This window comes from Lissotriton helveticus, chromosome 4_1 (assembly GCF_964261635.1).
Source record: "Lissotriton helveticus chromosome 4_1, aLisHel1.1, whole genome shotgun sequence".
NCBI classification, from domain to species: Eukaryota; Metazoa; Chordata; class Amphibia; order Caudata; family Salamandridae; genus Lissotriton; species Lissotriton helveticus.
The window spans coordinates 1,771,847,547-1,771,867,397 of record NC_136063.1 but is presented as its reverse complement, the minus strand read 5'-3'; positions in this window follow the sequence as shown (position 1 = coordinate 1,771,867,397).

Genomic DNA, 19,851 nt, shown 5'->3' with positions numbered 1-19,851 from the left:
CCAGGAGGGAAAGGAGGAATCAGCAAGAGAAAGATACAAGTGCAGGGTGTGTCTAGTAGTGGATTAACGAGGTATGATGTGGATTCAAGACTAAGCATTCATCTTGCAGAAATGTATTTGCACATGCAGCGTGGGAGAGGTGTGGCGCCGCGGCCAGGGCGACTGACGCTGGAATCTGGGGATCAGGGTTCAATCCCCAGCTCCGGCGGCAGGTTAGCCCAGCACAAAGCGACTCTGGGCAATAGCTTGCTTAATCTTCCCGACGGCCCCCAGCGCCTAGAGACCCTAACGGGTGATTGTGCGCTATACAAAATGTGGATTATTATTATTATTATTATGCAGCGGGCAAATGTACAGAGATGCCCACATTATTTTACAAATTAAGCACTGAAAGCCCTGTGTAGAGAATTTTCCCTGCTATGTAAAAGAATGGGTCACTTTGAATGCTGAACATCAAAGATTTTACCATTTGGAACATATAGTAACCTTGGATCAATAGTCTTTTCTTGTCAAGTCATTGATCCAATCCAATGTAACATCACTGTTAACTTGTAATAGCAATAAGCAGACATCAATCTATTAGAAGGTAGTTAAACCAAAAGGTTTTGGTAACAATTTGTCACATTCGCCAGGTGCTGAATATGTGGTTCCGTCAGTCCACGTTTTGCTGACAAGGGAGAACTGCATATAACACCTGGGGCCTCATTTATGAAAAGTGACACATTGCTGCGTGAAAACAGCGATGCGTCACTTTTCACTGCGCCCTCCTTGCAACACCAATGATGCGCCATATTTACAGTATGACGCATCATTGCGCAAGGAGTTACAGATACGTCAGTATTTCTGACGTATCTGTATGGAACAAAAGTTACGCATTGCTGGAGTGTGTCACAAAAGTGACGCAACTCCAGCAATGTATCCTTTCACATGGGGCAAGCCCCATGTGAAAGGGCCTGCGTCAGTCTCACGCCTGCTGTGCGGCAGGCGTAAGAAATTGACGCATTTGTCACCTAGAAGTGGGGCAGTGAAATCACATAGATTTCACTGCGTCACTTCTACGACCCTTTCTTGTGTCAATACGCCCCCCTTGCATACATCATACCTGGCGCAGGCATAATGTGGCGCAGGGGTTTACAAAGAGACGCATCTACCTAGATGCGTCACTTTGTAAATATGGCGCAACAATGTGCATTTTTTACGCCATAGGTGCGTCACAAAAAGTGACGCACCAGCAGCGTAAAAGTGACGCATAGCCTCATAAATGAGGCCCAGAAATCCTTTTGTTTCTTTGACTTGCCTATTCAACAGATATGTGCAGTTTTTACAGGCCACATTTGCTTTTCAAGAGCATTCAAAAAAGGCTTGTGTTTATCTCATATCGCAATTCTGTGCATATATTGACCCACCACTATATGTTAGATCAGGGTTTCCATCCAGCTAATCTTTATTCTTATGTAAAATTCAACTTCGTAAACGGGATTTCTACTAGAGGTAGTAATGGTTAGAGGAGAGTAATGAAAATGTTGGTATTGTTGGGGTTGGGGAGGGGCATCACTGTGCAAATGTGCATGTCCACAACGTTTGAACTTTGAGAGTATTAACAAAATATGTATACCAATTTTCACCTCGGATACATCATATAAAGTAAAGCAACACAAATGTAAGTGTGAAAGATATCAAGATAGGAAATCCCCATATTTTATTTGATTATTAGAAAGGGAAACCTCCCAATGGAGAAAACAATCCATGCAAAGGTAAATATTGCAAACATTTACACAGCACACTTTACACCCAATCCTAAAGTCAGCATGGTTGTCTTCTGCTGAAAATGTGGTTTGAAAGACCGTAAAGTAGTGGTGTACATCTGAAACTCTCTGAAAATCATAGGTTTCTGAGTTTAAGCAGGGAATTTATTTATACGCGTTGGAATGTAGGTCGACACAAGTGCAATTGAATCGTTAAAAACATTGGGATAGTGCACAGCATAATCGAAATTTTGGCTGTGAAAGTAGACATTTAGTGGAATGCATCAACAAGTGTTACTGTTCCATGCACGAGGAGATAAACACATTAGCCAAAACTGAATGAACCTCGTCCTTTAATGCCTGTGATCAAACACTTATTCTGTGTTTACAACGGAGGAAATGAATGGCCCCTCTACACAGGGTGCTAGCTTCTTCTTTTTCAAGACAGGTCTCAAAACGTGTAAAATAAAAAAAAATGCTGGCCCTTGGCACACCAATCCTGATTCAAGATTCAAGCTCCCTCAAAGGCAAAAGATGGGTCCAATGGCAGGAGTAGAAGCCTGTGTTGTCATGCAGGCATCTGTCCCTGGAACCTGAAGAACGTTTGGCGTGCCCTGCAAATATCTGTAAACCAGGCCTGGCGATACTTTGAAGTGAGTGAGTGAAATATTTCATCCAACTCTGTAAAAATCACATGGCACTTTTTTTGTGTTCAAATATGTTTATTGTTATTTAAAAGAGATAACACATTGATAATATTTTGCAATTCAACATAGCATTAGATAATAAATAGTCAGTTAAAAACAAAGGGAGTACAGATCAAAAACAAGGGGCATATTACCAAGCAATAGCGATAATTACGCTATTGCTTGGTTAGAGAGGAAATTTTACCGCTAAGCTGCGGCGATTTTTACTGCAGATAAACCTTGGTATTACCAAGGTTTAGCGCAAATGCGATAAAAAACGGCCGCAATGCATGAATATCGCTGAAAAGTCAGCGATATTCATGCATTATCGAGCTAATGCTCTTAGCCATGCTATCCACCTCCCATTGGATAACATGGCTAAGAACTGCTCAGGGGCAGGTGTTAGCTTTTGGAGATATTCGCGCTTAGCGCGAATATCTCCAAAAGTTGGTAATAGGAGATAGCGATGTTAGCGACTGTTTCCAGTCGCTAACATCTTGGCACGCCCACTTTGCATGTCATTAGTGATAAATATCACTGACATGCAAAGTGGGGCCCAAGATGGTCGCTATCTCCTACTAGCTGTCGCTAACTGGTGTTAGCGACAGCTAGGTAATAGGGAGATAATTTTATCTCCGCTTTCTTGGATTTTAAAGCCAAAAAAGCGGAGATAAACCCCCTTGATAATATGCCCTAGAATTCTTAGCTGCGATTGGTGTGCTGGGGTAGAAAAAAGATAAACATATCTCATTAGAACTAGGGAAACCCACGACATATCTCATTAGAACTAGGGAAACCCACGATATAAATAGAGATGATAAATGTGATATGTTATGATATTGATCGATGGTGGAGCGACATGACGCTCCTTTCATGGACACACAGCTAAAATCCTTTAACAAAAGGTAACTTCACTTATCCATTTTCCTTTATCTTTTTATTGCCAAATTAATCCATTGCTTTGCCCAGTTAAAGTTTGTTTTAACACTCACATGTGTGACAGTAAATGTATTTCCAACACTTCAAATGTTGCAGTTTGCCAATACAGGCATTTCATCCTGCAACACGACGGGTACATTTAAAACATCATCAATCCAATGCATTTCGGGCATTTTTCGCCCTTCATCGGGGATACACTGCAAATTTTAAAAAACAACGTTACTTCATGAAACTCAAAACCTCAAATCTATATACAGGTTACTTCACAATGCCTTAGTTTACACTTGCCCCTATTTAAAGTTTTCCCTTTAATAACAAATCATCAGAAACTAATATGAGTCATGTTTATTTTTATCTTCAAAAGCATGATTCAGCATAATAACATGAATTCATCAGAAATAGGCATTCTGGGATGAGTAGTTCGAAAGAAGAAGGAAGTTAGATGATTGGCGGAATAAGGGGGTAGAGAGAAGGCACATGTGGTTTAAAGAGTGAGAGGTCACATACTGAAGATAGGAAGGAAGGAAGGAAATGTGGCGGGAAGATTGGTAAAAGTAAGTTCGGAGAAAAACCTTTGGATTGAGGGGCTGCGTGTAGTAGAGCGGGACAGGAATAAACGAGTGGTGTTTTTAGAGGGATAGCTGTTCCGCTGGATGGGAGAAGTCCGTTGAGACAGAGGGGCATATTACCAACAACTAGCGATAATTATCGCTATGTTGGTTTAGCGGCGATATTTTTATCGCCGAGCTGCGGCGATTTTTATCGCTTAGGAACCTTGCTATTATCAAGGTTTATCTCCTAAGCGATAAAAATCGTCCGAAACGCATGAATATCACTGAAAAGTCCGCGATATTCATGCATTACCGAGCTATTGCTCTTAGCCATGTTATCCACCTCCCATTGGATAACATGGCTAAGAACTGCTCAGGGCAGGTGTTAGCTTTTGGAGATATTCGCGCTTAGCGCGAATATCTCCAAAAGTTGGTAATAGGAGATAGTGAAGTTAGCGACTGTTTCCAGTCGCTAACATCTTGGCACGCCCACTTTGCATGTCATTGGTGATAAATATCACTGACATGCAAAGCAGGGCCCAAGATGGTCGCTATCTCCTACTAGCTGTCGCTAACTGGTGTTAGCGACAGCTAGGTAATCGGGAGATAATTTTATCTCCGCTTTCTTGGCTTTTAAAGCCAAAAAAGCAGAGATAAACCCCCTTGATAATATGCCCCACAGTTTCTGATGATTTGTTATTAGAGGGAAAACGTTAAATAGTTTTGTCATAGAACGAGTTTCTAATTGTATCAAAACAAGAGGTGTGACATACATCAACTGTTTGACCTGGTCCCACAAAAATCAGTGGTTGGACCTGTTTAAACTTTCACTCGTGTATCTTTTACTGTATTCTGGAAACAATGGCAGGGCGGCTCCGTGGTGGCTTCCTTTTAGTGAGCACTGAAAATACGTTGTGGGTCAGTGTATGGGTGTGACATCTTTTATCATTGCTGAACTGTCCTGGGCAGCGACATGTTTGTCACTAAATAAACTTTTTGCCTATATTGTGATAGCTGTTGAAACACTGGGATGTTTCCTTTCGTTTAGTATTAATCACGTGATGTTATTGCAGTAACACAAAACTAGGCTGGTGAGCATTGCTTGGTAGTGAGAATTCGTTGTTGAACTTGTAATGCAGCATTGCACCTGCACAGCAACTCCACCGGCAAGAACAAAGCACAAACACACGCAGTTTAGTGATTAAGTCTGCTAAGGCCTGACTCAGCAAAGCTAGCCACTTTCATCCCATTGTCTATAGGGAATCTTCAGGTTCAATAAAGATGTAAATTAACAAACTGCAGAATTGTTCGGACAGGTTGTCCATAGTTAGCCATTATTTAATGAATTCATTGACATATATTAAGTAGTTACTGCAAAACTAACTGACACAAGCAATTATGAAGCCTCCCATTTGAACAATCTTCCCAGGCCGCATCACTCATTGTAGGTTTTGCAGCCCAGGGTACAGAGGCAATTAGTTATGATTTGTATTTCTTATTTATGTTTCCATTTGTAAATGGTCACAAGCACGCGCCAGGACGTGCTCGGCCGCATTAAAATTTCAGAGTGGACAGTGGCAGCCACATTTAGCTCTGCTGATTATCTTGTCTAGTAAAAGTGTCTAAAAGTCTAAAATACAAAAAATAAGAGGCATTTCATTCTACTTCTATACAAGTGAGACAGTAGGAGGAAATAAGACGAAAGGCAGGAGAAGGTCATAAAATGAATTGCCTCGTGGCTCATAAATAATAGAAACATAAATGTCATATGAACTTTATTTTATGGTGTAGGTGGCCTAATAAAAAAATTTCAGCAGAGAATGGCGTATTGTGAGGAGAAGGCCACCTATCCTCTGTCACTGGAGGCAGTTATTCAAGCTCGGTGACACCGCAGACCTTGTGACACGAGCTTTCAATTGGTGGCCCGCGCCAGGCTTCCAGCGCCTGTCATTTTCAAACAGAGCGGACAAGATAAGGGATTGCTTTACTCTGAGTGGCCTGCTTCCCGGTGATAAACCGCTATCTAATCCATACGAGATTTAAGATACCTCAGGTACACTCATCTCATCGGCTGTCACCGGAATAGAACTCTATCAGTGCCTTCAAATTTGCAATATTGCAGCCATACTTTCCATTCGCTGCATTCACTCGGTGACCTTTCGTGCTGCCCCCGAGATGAGCCCGTCGATACAGATGCGCTGTAAATGAAAGCCCCCTTTTCCCCTAGCAGCACAGAGCTATTGTTTATTGCAAGTATGAAAATCAGATTAGCCTGTTCTGATAGTGCGCGAGACAGTTTGCAGTCTCCCCGTATGTCATGCAGAATCATTTCAAACTTCTCTCCGATGCAGTTAAAGAGAGGTAATGGCATTTAAAAAATCATGTCAGTTTAAGTGAGAGCAGCGGAGCACATCACGGAACATCTGTAAGTAAATCATTGTTTATCGTCGCCAAGGCGCATCTATTATAGTAGCATTCACGCCTGCCTGCGTGCTGCGCGCGACTGTCGCTGCTATCCTCCTAGACTCCATCACAAATGGGAACAGGCATGCATTCGCACAGCCTGCCAGACCGACGCCTGCAATGTGACATGCTCGCCTACACATACATTGAGACTGGTGTTGCAAATACACCCGATTAGGACAGCTGTCCTAATCGTCTCTTTTTGCGTGGTCACCACCATGTTTAGGGCACTGGTGCTGCTGTGTTTTTGTCTCTGGGCATTAGGACTCTGCTAACCAGGGCCAGTGAATGTGCTCTGACCACTAATACATGTTAGAGTTGCTTTTATTCCAAATTGGCATATTTAAAGTACCTATAAGTCTCTAGTATATGGTACCAAGGGTGCTCAAGGCCTGTAAGTAATATGTTAATAGTGAGACAGTGTAATGGCTTCAGGCCTACCACTATAGCAGTGGCAGTTCAAATACTGCAACCGACGTGTCAAAATAAACCCGTTAACAGGTCTAAACCTTTTTCATACATAATATGGTCACCTCTAAGCAGGACTGAACTGGGTACCCGAAGCAGCCCTGGCAATTTTATAGGGCCAGCCACACTCCCTGGGAGAGGTGGGGGTGGGTTGGAGTGCAAGTGTGAAGCACTGCAGCTTTTTGTTACTGGAGGTCAAGATTGCAGTAACACACTGGCCAGTGGCTCCTCTTAATATTATCTCACACACTATTTATGTTGTTTTCTTTCTTTGTCATTACAATCCTTTGTTTAAGATAGAATAGTTCCTCTGTTCGCTACAGGAAATCCAATGAGTCTCATTGCCAAGTCCTTGTGAACCTCTTATATAGCGGATTGAGACAGACTGATGGGGCTAAATAGGCACAAGAAAACCCTGTCCCTATTGTGGTCTCCCAGAGGTAGCCGACTAAGTTTGTGATTGAGAGTCTCACAAGGCACCAACAGGTCCAAAATACACTGTGCTTCCAGTACTGGAGTGATCCAAAAGGGCACAATACCGACTCAAATCCTTGCAGAAAATCAACAAGATAATTTGATGGTTTAATGAAACCCTTAATTTACTGTAGTCTCAAAAGCGAGAGGAAATCATATATTTGAGAATTTTAACCAGACATGGAACAATGGAAATGGGACAAAGTCACAAATAATCTATGAGTTCAGCAAAGGTTTCCTCAGCAACGAAACAACACAGGCATATGTTAGTGCTGAAGGAACTAACCCAATAGACAGTTAATATTTGGACCCATCAGAGCACTATTACATGAATGTTCTTCTCAGAAAGGGACGGCACACCTTATACTGGTGCTTCATTTTTTAACAATAAGAGCCAGGGCCCTCGACAGGGGGCAACTGCAGCTTGTGACACCTTTTGCCCTTCCTAATGCTGTCAATGACAGTACCAACATAACTGATGACCATCACACTGCTACAGGTGTGACAATTCAGACTATTCCATGCCCCCAATGCTACAAGAATGGCTTGGGCGGCAGGAATTAGTCATTTTTACAGTATTTGAATAAATAAACAAATGTTCTTGCCCTGATTTGTAAATGAGATATGCAGCGTCACCATGTGGCAATTAATTGCCGGTGAGGACTACCGGAAACCACCGCCACTGCCTTATACAATCCAATGCAAGTGGGGAAGGGTATGAATCTGTGGAAGAATTTACAGTGGAATTGGGGATAGACAAAAAGGAGTAGCCTAAATAACAGATTTGAAATAGACGCTTATTTCCAGGCAAGAAGGGTCACTTCCCAGGGTAACTTAGGCAAAAAAAGTATTCCAGGAGTGAAAGAATATATTGGAGAAACTAGCCAATGTTAGGTGATTTGTTCAGCTTTCCACTATACTATACTTTGCACCCAAATTTTCAGTCCCTCACAAAGCTGAAGAAGGCTCCATCCCAGTGCGCAGTCAACTTCAGTCTAGTATTTCCTCTTACCTTTGCATAGTTACCTTTTGAAAGTCGTCCCTATGTTCCTTCTACAGCTGTGCAATGTACCCATTCAGCCCATGTATGGGTTTAGAGATGAGGAGAAGGGTTCTCAAAACCTGACAGGCAGATATAAGTCCTCCTATAAGTGGGGAAATGTTAGGATGGCAAACTCACCACCTTCAACTTAATCCATGAACTATTATGTCACTCTCATCTTGTCTGTGAGAGTAGAACCTGCGGTTTCTGATTCTTTGAGGAGAGGGAACTAGCATTTGGTGCAGATCAGAGGTAAACATAAAAAACGACTGCCAAAAGTGAATCCTGATATAAGCTTCATGATGAAGTAGCTGCCAGATTCTTCTGTGGAGCATAATGAGTTTTGGATATTTTGTTGGCCCACTACCATCAATTACTTTTGACTAAACCTTGGTGGCAATTTAAATTATTTGACAGGGCTCCCCTATTGTTTGGCCTTTTGTGGACTCTATTTTTGCTGGTAGTTTCACTATATAAACTGGGGCTCTGCCATACATGCCACAGTCCACGCGCTCCCTCCTTAATGCACCTATTTGTTTTGTTTACCTTTCAATAAGGCCAAGGTTAGTTTGTGCTGGGAATACCCTAGCATATGGAAGTCAAATGTCATATGTCAACTGGAGTGTTTACTTATATCACTCACATGTATGACAATTGTGGATTGTTCCAAGAGAACACAATTGTGCTCTGATTGACCTAGAGTCTTAAAATCACTGCAGTTCCTGACAGGACACCTACATGTATATGTTAGGTCACCTCAGATTGTGTCTTGCAACCCCACAAGACTGGGGGCTTAATATATAAAAGTGGATTATACTAAATATTAAGGAAAAGTATCATTTCCCAGGGACATGCCTGACTCTAAATATAAATGTTTTGCATGTCTCAGTCTGGGAGAATGGCAGAGAAATAATTTATTATTGACCTGGTATGATGAATTTAATCCAATGGTAAAGTGGAATTTTGATAAATAGTGTAAAGGTACATTTTAAAAAGGTTTTTTTTAAACTTTGTTATAGCAAACTGGGTTAAACCAGTGGACTGGTAAGGACAGTTTACTGATTGTAGTACACATTCTAGAATAGATGTTAAGGACTAGAGAGTCGTTGCTTTTTCCCCTCATTTTATCTAGTACCCTGGGTGATATGTCTCCTCCCCCTTCCAACTCCATACTTCTGGAGAGGATTATTAAATCTCTCATTCCTCTATCCTGAGGCAAAGATAAAATTCATCCTGTCATTTTCCTATATGGTAAGGGCCGTTTGCTTCTTTACGGTAAGGGTCTGGGATCCTCACTATACCCAGAATAATATGAAGTGGTCTTAAGGGGAACAAATCCAGACACATACACATCTTAGAAAAAGTTTTAGAAAACATGAAGAAGTCTTTGAGACTCGCACTTTCCAATTCAGCCTAGCCCTGAATAGAGATCCCAAAAATTAAGCATCCAACATGAGAAGTCTTGGGAGATCAGCTGTCAAATAACATGTTAGCATATTCCAACAATAAAACATGATAGGTGATTTAAACTGTCAGAACTTCCGATAGATATAAAATGAGATGTAATTAATGGTCAGAGAATACAGAGCCCTGCTTAAACCTGTAAGAAATTGATGTATTAATTGAAGGGGGATAGTACCCACCTCAGGTAATAACCACAACCCTTGTCATGGTAAACCCTTAATGTCATTAAATTAACTTGAGCTCAACCCACAGGTAGCTATGGCAAAAAAAGCAGACAGGCTTAACTTAGAGGAAATGTATAAAGTATGTTTGGAATAATGCAATACTAAAACAGTAATACATTCAAAGCACAGCACAATAAAAATCGAAAACAATTAAACAAAAACAGAGGGCATTTTAATGAATAGATTGAGACCAAAATGATAAAAATCCAAGAAGGGAAAACTGAGTTAGGAATTTGTACGTTTTTTTTCTTATGTGAAAATAGTACCAAAAAGTATTAAAGACCTACCATTGTGATTGACGGGTACCAGGGACTTAAGTTAAGGCCGGCCACAATAGAGCGCTGGCCAGATACAGAAACCAGTTTTGACCTGGTTGGAATATTTACCTTCGGACTTATTAGTCTCTGAAATGGAAGTTAAAAATCCTCAGAGGGCAAGTCTGAGACTGCCTTCGTGAGGCTGGAAAGCTGCTGGACGAGGCCTCGTTAAATCCATTGACATTTGGTTGGAAAATGTTCATGCCTAGAGAAGGCCACTTACCGGACAGATAATTTGTGCCTTTACCTGATGAAAATGTCTACCTTCTGCCTTTGTCCCTTTTTTGGAGCCTGGATTCTTCCAGCGAGACATGGCTACAGGCTATAGCTGAAGAGAGCACAGCACGAGGCTGGATACCTTCTCCACAAGGTCCTGCTGATCCAGATTTGCTCTTGTGGAAAAGCTCCAAGAGAAAGCAACCTGAATCTTTTGTCTAGGAGCAATGCACTTTTTTCCTGAAATGCTTCACAGTTTGGACCCGGTCCCCTATGGGTTTGTGAAGCTCGAAAATATTCGAAAACTCAGGTTTCAGGAAAATGTAGGAGGAGTACATTTTGATATTTGCCACGAATCTAAGACCTCGGGGACGGCACTTGGGAGTTAAAAAAAACTCCAGCAGAGGAAAGCAGCAGGGTCCAGGCTGGTCTCATTGAACTGATCTGCACAGTTGCAGAAAAATCCTCTTGTAGCTTGTTGTGTCAGTGTAACTTCAACAGGAGGTCAACCTTATGACCCTTGAGGTCTAGTTCTTTGTCCTGAGAACAAGAGGGAGAGAAAGTCTAATCTTCTAGGCTCTTCTCAGGTCACCGAAAGCAGGTCCAGCCCTCTTCTAATCTTTCACAGGTCAGAAAGTGTTCTGAGGAGGTTACTCTGGGTGCTACATTTATGCATTGCACCACTGTGTGTGTTGGGTGAATTCTTGTCCATCCCTAAAAAATGAGGTAAAGGTTCCCAGGGACAGACCTATCCACGTTTGCAGCACTTCTTGTGTGCTCTGCGGCAAACAATCCCATAGTGTCCCTCTCTGCCTAAATGCAAGATGGCAAAACCCTTTTGCCGTTGTGCTGATTCTGTGTGCCCACCCAAGAGGTCTGGCAAGGGAAATGAGCAGCCCTTCTCTTGAAGTCACTCTAAACTAGTTCTGGGGCACCTCCTCTCCCACTGGGATTCAAACCTGCCTGTGCTGGGGGGTTACAAGAAGGGTCCTGCCCAGGACTCAGCAAACATTTGCCTGTGACATGGTAGGCCGTTTTGAAGTTAATTAATTTCCTGGGAAAGCCCAGATGGCTATCCTACCAGAACAAAGCACCTCCCCAGACCCAAGGCCTTTGTCTCTGGGAGCACGTTCACACTTCATTAAGGGATATATTTAGTTGTCATGTGAAAGGTGGGCTCATGCAAATGGATATCAAGAGATTTTAGGAAGAGAACATGTAACCTTCTGAAAGTACTTTTGCCAAAATGTTTATTACTAATTCAACTTTCACCAGTGAATTGTGTGTGTAATGAATATTTCAAAAACTCCAAATTGAAATTTGTAGCTACTTCCTAGCTGTACATAACAATATTAAATTTAGTATTGTATCCCAATAATTTCGTATAGAACAGCCAAACCTGCAACAGTGAAAATAGCTTTTAGGGCCTTTTCACTGTAAGGACATTTTAACATTAGGCTTTTACATGTCATATATTTAAATACAATGCACCCTGCCTTATAGGCATTAAGGCCTAACCAGGGGTGGCATATATTTGAAAGAAGGGTATAGGCCTGTCAAAAGTAGTTGTTTTGACAGGTTGAATTTGTTGTATAAAACTGTACAATCAGGCTACACATGGCAGGTCTAGAGCCATGATTACACTGTTACTGTAGTAGCCAGCACAAGGGTTGATGCAGTTCACTTGTGACAGTGAACTTAAAGGCCCTGGGTACAATTGCGTATTACTGACTAGGGACATACAGGTAAGTTAAATGTGCCAATTAGGGGTATGCCAACTGCATCATGTTGAAAGGGGAGAAACTGACACTTTGCCACTGGTTAGCAGGGGTTAGGTGCACAAAGTTCTGTAGCCAGCAGAAACAGCCAAGTCATAAATCTAGGGCAGCCCTTTGTGTGGAGGCAGGATATATCTTTATTTATTGTGTAAGTAGGGCTGGAGCCAACTCCGCCCTCCCATCCTGCCAGTGATAGGCTACCCAAGCACATCTAAGCTCTCTACTGTGCTCAGCTGTCTAGGAGGAATACAAAAAGCCCAACTGCCAGCTATAACCACTGATGAGAACCAGAGACAGGCAGCAGGCACTACATTGTCTAAGGCAGGCAAATGCCAACTGTGTAAAGTCGCATTTTCAAAAATTGCAATTTAAAATTCTACTTTAAATTCCTACTCCACCATGAGAGAGGATTCATCCTTACAATTCCAAAGACGCCATACATGCACTAGATGCCTCCTCCCATTTGGAAATGATCACTTATTAAATGTACGTAGTAAACTCCAATGTTATCCTATGGGAGAGGGAGGCCTTGCAGTTGTGAAAACAAATGTAATTGTTTTTCACTACTAGGACATGTAGAACTAAAAAGTCCAACTTTTTAAATACATTGCACCCTGCCCTCTGGGCTTTCCAGAGCCTACAAGAGGGGTGACTTATATGTATTAAAAAGGAAGGTTTGGAACTGGCAAAAGGTTTATTTTGCCAGGTCGAAATGGCACTTTAAAACTGCACACATGGGTATACGAATGCAAGAAGAACAATTGATGAACAGAATGCGAACAGTGTCAAACACTCAAACCTGGTAATACATGTAGGCCAAAATCCATAATTGTTTGCTCACCACTCCATTTCAGTTTGAACCCAGCCTTATGCAAATCAGCATTGACCCTGCTCCCCATAGGAACTGTCCAGCCCGAACTGCCAGGCCAGGTCCTCCCTGGATAAGGAACAAGCATCCTAGGACAGGTTTCTGGATATCACCCCTCCGCATTCTGGATAGCTTGAGTCCTGTGGCATGGTGAGCACAGGACCCACGTCTAGGCATACCCATCCAACTCGGGGTGACAAATGCATAAAGAACAATTGATGGACAAAATGCTGAACAATGTCAAACACTCACCCCAAGGCAGATATCTGGCCCTAAATCCTTCTTTTTTTTTCTCACCACACCATTTTAGTTTGGGCTCAGCCATATGCAAATCAGTTTTGACCCTGCTCCCTATGGGTACAGTCCCGCATGAACTGCCAATTGGCTTGATGAGCCAAAAACAATGGATTTAGTCCCAGATCTGTGACTGGAGGTGAGTGATTGAAATTGTGCAGCTTTACATCCATCAATTGTTCTTTTTGTATACCAGTTGCAATGGCAGGCTGATGCATATTTGAAATTACAACTTAAGTGGGTGGCCCAATGAGTGCTTCAGGACCACTAGTAGCATTTAATTTACAGACTTTGGGTACCTTCAGTACCATTTTCCTACAGGACTTATAATTAAACATGCCAATTGGGTGTATGCCAATTCTACCCTGTTTTAAGGAGAGAGGACAAGCACTTTAGCGCTGGTTAGCAGTGGTAAAGTGTGCAAAGCCCTAAAGCTAGGAAAAATGAAGTCAGCAAAACTGGAGGATGGAAGAACCAAGCCAAGGATGCCAGGTCCAACAAGAGTCCCTAAAATTGGAGATTAGGATTATCATTTCTTGTGTGTATGTAAAACTTGTGGTTTGGGAAGGGCTTTGATTGGGCTTAAAGATGATATTGGAGTGCTCACCAAAATGTATTTTGAATATTGAATTCTGGTCACCATTAAGACCTGCACCTCATGACAGAATTTGCTGGTTTGGAAATGCTTTGAGTTTCTTTATGGCATGATTAATGGCTCTGTGCTCAATTTCTATTTGCTCAATTTGTGCTGACAATTGAGAGTTGGTCTACATGTCCAGGAATTTGATTTTTTTGGTTAGAAAGAACGCAAAACCATCACTATGGAGATATGTGAGTCACTATCGGTTGTCGACTTGAGGCGAAAATATACATAATAAGTTACTTTTTTCTGGATTGGGCATCAGAAGATTTGAAAGTATCCTGTTTATTTAAATTAGAAAGGCACTTATTAGTTTAAAACTTTAATGAACTGAGGGTATTTTAGATTGATCTGTGTGTCATCTTTAAATTAGTGGATAACCACATCCGACTACTTTAGCTGGAGTCTAGGTGGCTCTATATACAGAGTGAATAACGAGTGTGAATGCTGACACCTGGGAACCACCACACACAACAAGACCCGGATAAAAGATGTACTCTGAACCCTAACCAAATGCTTAGGGCTTCTTAGAAAGGTTGATAATTAGTTCATGATCTCAGCTTTTATTCACATGTGGGCCTCAAGAAACTAAAGAAGTCTTTGGTGATCAACCATGCTACAGGACATTGACAATTTGAGAAAGATGATAAGGCAGGTGGCACAAACATGCAGCAGGCAGTAAAAGTCATGCATCATCTTCATAATTCATGGTTTTGTGCTGCAGCCCATCTGTAATCCAGATTGGAATAGGGCTCATATCATATGTTTATAGTTCCTATAAATTATTTTTATTCTGTCAGATCCACACTGTGAAGGAGTAATTGGATTAAATGTAAAACCTTCTTGTAAATTCTGGATATCTCAGTTTAACAAACAAGGATGGGAGTAAAATGAGAGACATGTTTTTATACTTCAGAAATTCTGTTTCTCACTTGGATGAAAATTGACCTTTTCTTTTCCAAAACTGACTGAGTCAAATAAAAATTCTTTTTTGTTGTTAGAGAAATCACTCAGCCCTTGTCCTGAGGAGAACTCATAAAGGAACTGGGGTTCAAAATGCCTAGGCCATGAATAATGGGGTATCCATGCACAACGCACATCAATATGGATGTGTGAAAAATTAGGTTTGTGTGAAAAATATTTCCATAAAAAAGTCCATATTAGATGAGTCTGGAACCCAATACTGTGTACTAAGAGTGTCTGTTGTTAATGTTACGCTCTGGCTCTTCAATTTTAGGACTGGTTGAACTCTGAATTTCATGTTTTTCCTTGTCACTTTAAATATGCTTCAATATGTGTTTGTTATCTTTAGATTGAGCACAATATTTTTTAGAATTTTCGCATCTCTGAATTGATAGTTGGTATCACTCTCTTCTTTGAAATGATAATGAAGCTTGAAAAGTAATGAAGCTATGTGTAAAACAGAATCAGAGGTCACGTTTATTGAGTAAAATGATCTTTACCTAAAAGTGAAAATGTGTTTAAATCCCGCAGCCACCTATTGTTTTGCTTTTGTGTTTACAGAGGTCCATGGTGGATGTTGTTAAGGACCCAACCCCCTATGTTTATATAACTTTTAGAAAGTTGGCATTTTTTTGTCGCAACCATATGTGCTTTCTGACAGTGTCCTTTGCCACATGACTGTGAATGCCTCTGTTGCTAGAGTTTGTGTGTTGCTTCCAGAAAAGAATATGTGACGTTACAGCACATGCTAATACATCGCATGCCGTTGCAACGCAAATTTTCACTCTGACTTTCTGTTGGGGGTACGCTGGAAGTTGGAATACATTAATTTTTTATTCCAACTCCAGTGTGTGCAACAGTAGGGAATGTGTTGGAGATAAATCCAACACCTTCTACCCACTGCTGCACACCTTTTGCGTTGCAACGACATGCAATGTAAAGGCATGCATTGTAACAGTTATGTTGTAAAGGCTGTTTCCCTCCAGAAAGTAAGACCAGACAGAATGTGCTATCCTGGCAGGAGGACTGGAGAGGTGCTGTATTCAACCTCACTTACACTTCAAAGGGGTTTGCATCATGCACTGTCAAAGACACATGACACCAGTCCTGCCTTGCCTTTTCAGGGGAAGAACCTTTTAGAACCAGGAGTGGGCTCACAAGAAGGAGTCCCCCACACATAAAGTGTGATACCAGGTATTAATTTTGGACCTCCAAAACCACTATCTGAATACTTCTGGACTGCTGGAAGTTACAAGAAAAGGACTGCCCTGCTGTTAGAAACCTGCACTGCTGCTGGAAGGACTGTCTTGCTGTCTGAGAATGAAGATTGAACTTGCTTTCCTTCATCCCAGGTTAGCCCGAGTGACTACAAGTGTCAGATGAGTGACCTCCTGTGTGAGCTTCAGATACACAGCGGGGTTCAGCTTCTTTATTGCAACTGCAAAATTGACTAGTTGCAACTGGACCTGCTGAGTCCTGTTGGCTTCTGCTGGAGAGAGTCCCTCATCCCCAAGAGGTGCCTCCCTAGGTCCTGGACCCTTGGCTGGTATCATGTTGTACTCCTCCTGAAAAAATGTGAAAATCCTGAAGAGGACCGTTTTTATCACCCGTAATGACGGGCAATGCAAAGTTGTAGTGAGACCATCTTCTTTGAGCAGGCAGTAACGATCTGCAATGTGAGACTTGCACTTCATGCTGCAGCAAAGACAGCCAGCGACAACCACCAATGTGGAGCTTCAACAATGGCCACCCATGACGTCAAACTGGCTCTTTGCACTAAAGCAACCACCACCTGTGACACACATCAAGAGAACTGTTTGCACTCGACTCTTTAGCAGGAATAACTGGTCCCTATATTCAACCTGAGCTCCATTATGGTCAGCCTGAACTTGCGACTTTTCTTTGTAACCAGCGCAACCGGATGACCCTGGGTGGCGCTTTGTGGTTTTCATTCTTATTTTCACTAAAAACGTTAAAATTAAATATCTCTGGTTATACTGATTGGAGTTTTTTTCATTCTGATATTATTTTATTTATTAAAATGTACCCAATTTTTCCAAATTGGTTTGGGAATTTTCCTCTGTTGTTGTATCACTTTATTACTGTTTGTGGAAGGTATACACACTTTACACATTGCCTCCTAGTTAAATCTGACTGCTTTTGTGCTGAGCTCCAAAAGGGTCAAACACAGGTTAATTTAGTTACTTTTTGTGGTTCCTCCTGACAAGGGTTGTGGTTTTTGATTGTCCATTACTATTGATGTACTACGCTGTTTATAGCATGCATTTTTATGAGAAAGCAATTTTGTACATTTTAGTATGTTAGTAAACAGTGAGATTTGCAATGCTATTGGCTACTTGGATAATCTGGAACAGTCTGTTGTATATTATTTTAAATGTAAAGTCTGTCGAATTAAGTGTATTTCTATGTGTTCTTTTTCTTAGAAATAAATATTTAGTTAAAAACCTCCGTCACTGGTAATCATTTGGGGTCTCTTTCCAGTTCATCATACCACTTTAGGCAGAGACTATACATATGCTAATTGGATCTGGTTCTGCTCAGCAAGAGGAGTCTGGCTTGAAATACCTGACATGTCCATGTCTAATCAGCACCTCAAGTAACTCCAGAACAGTTCTATATGGGTTTATCAGCGAGTTACAACTTGAGTCCAATGGCACAGTAAGCACAGGTCCTATGTCTGGATATACCCGTTCTAGCATAGAAAAAAAAGATGATGGGTGGAATGCTAGAAGTAATTTTATCAGGGTAATTACTTGGGGCTGCATTCCAGTCCACCGGGTTTTCTTCAATATGCCACTCTAGAAAGATATCACTCATATGCAAATTAAACTTGGTCCTGCTCCAAAAGCAATAGTTCAGCTAGACCTGCCAGGCAACATCACCTCCGAACAGGAATAAAAGCACCTGGCTTGGTTTTTCAGCATACCTGCAGTAGCATAACAGTGGCAGTTCCAGTGCATAGAAGCTAAAAACTTTACTTTTGTGGAGAAACACTGACTGCTGTCCAATAAAAGCTGACTATCCCATTAATTGCCCAAATTGGCAACAATTCGGGAGCTGACCATCCCATAAATACATCTGACAAACTGGCAGAAAGTTGGAAGTGCCTTAAATCGGAGTTCCTTTGATCTTTTCAATTATTATTGGGAGATGGCCCAACCAAGTTGGATAGGCCTGAAAAGCAAGGACTTTCTACTTTCTGAAGTTCCGACATTCAAGTCATCCACTGCCAGCAAACAAACGTTCTCCCGAATTCCTGTTGTTTCACCGTGGAATTCACTTTATCCATCCGTTTCTAACATTTAGGATACACATCAAGGCTCATCTGTTTAAACAATTCCTAAAACTCTGATTAGTCAGTTGACTTCTTTCCCCACCCACTCTTAAGATCCCCAATAATCAATGCCCCCCATCTCTTTAGGCAGTCTTGTATGTGCCACACAACCTGTCTTCTATTCCGGCATACATTTAGTTAACCAGTTTATTATCACCCATCTCATCAGATATGTTCCTGTGATTTTTTTTTACATGTTTATTGATTCAGTCACTGAGAGATTATAGAAATGTTTAAATAAATAAATAAACTGAAGATCAGCCTTCTTCACAACAGAATCTCGAAACAAATTCAAAGTGATACTCTGTGGCCACAAGGATGCCTCTATCACTTTTTGAAGTTTGTAAATATGGTGTTAACTGTCTGTGACGAATGCACTATAGCTTATCTGTTTACGCTCACAATCGGTGCCTACTAGCAGGATCACTTCCAGCACCTTGGAAGGGCTTTCAAACATTTAAATCAATACATTAAATATCCCATAATCCAATTTAAGAGATTCATGCGTCCCCTGCTTCCAACACTAAAGTTCACTGCACTGAATACAGCATTCGCCTATTCTGAAATACATGATGCTGATACAGATGCCAAAATCGTTGCGTAATGATTCATCCTCTTCTAACTCAACCAACAGCGCTTACTGTTAACAAACACTGCACATTCCCAATGTGCTGCCAAATGCAAGATAAATCAATAATACATTATTTAATTCACAACAGACTTATTAATTAGATCGTGCATAGGTACTTTTTCGCCTTAGTCGTTCACAGACTAATGAAACCTGAACGATTGTGTATTTGTTTAGATTATTAGATGCTTGAAGCTAGGTTTTAGGATGTTAATATGTTTATAGGATCATTAACCGTTCAATGCTTCACTTTAAAATTAAACTGGCTGTAGAGTCATTTATTAAACTGTCTTCATAAACCCTTACCGGGGAGGACTGGTTTATGGTTTGCAATTGGAGTATCTCAAATATAGAAAAGTCTCGGAAGGCAGCATTATTTATGACCGGAAGATAGAGGTAACTAAACTCTACTAAACGTCTTCACCCTCCTCATTTCACAGCTTAAGTATCGTGATGTTTAAGAAAGAATTTGCATAGCGCCTTAGAAATGCCAGTTTCTAGCCCGTGTATTCTCTCAGTAGAAATAAATAAAGAAAACGCAGTCCCGAGGCAAATGTACTGGCATCGAAGCAAGGAAAGAAAACTGCCACTAAGCTATTCCGTTCTTTTTTTTTTTTTGGAGCAGTCAGTGCTTTGAAGGGTAAGTACAAACCACAGCGCACTAATTCTGTTACATCAAAAGTGCCCATTGCAGCCATGGCTCATAAATATTTCAACATATCGGGCAGATGTTTGC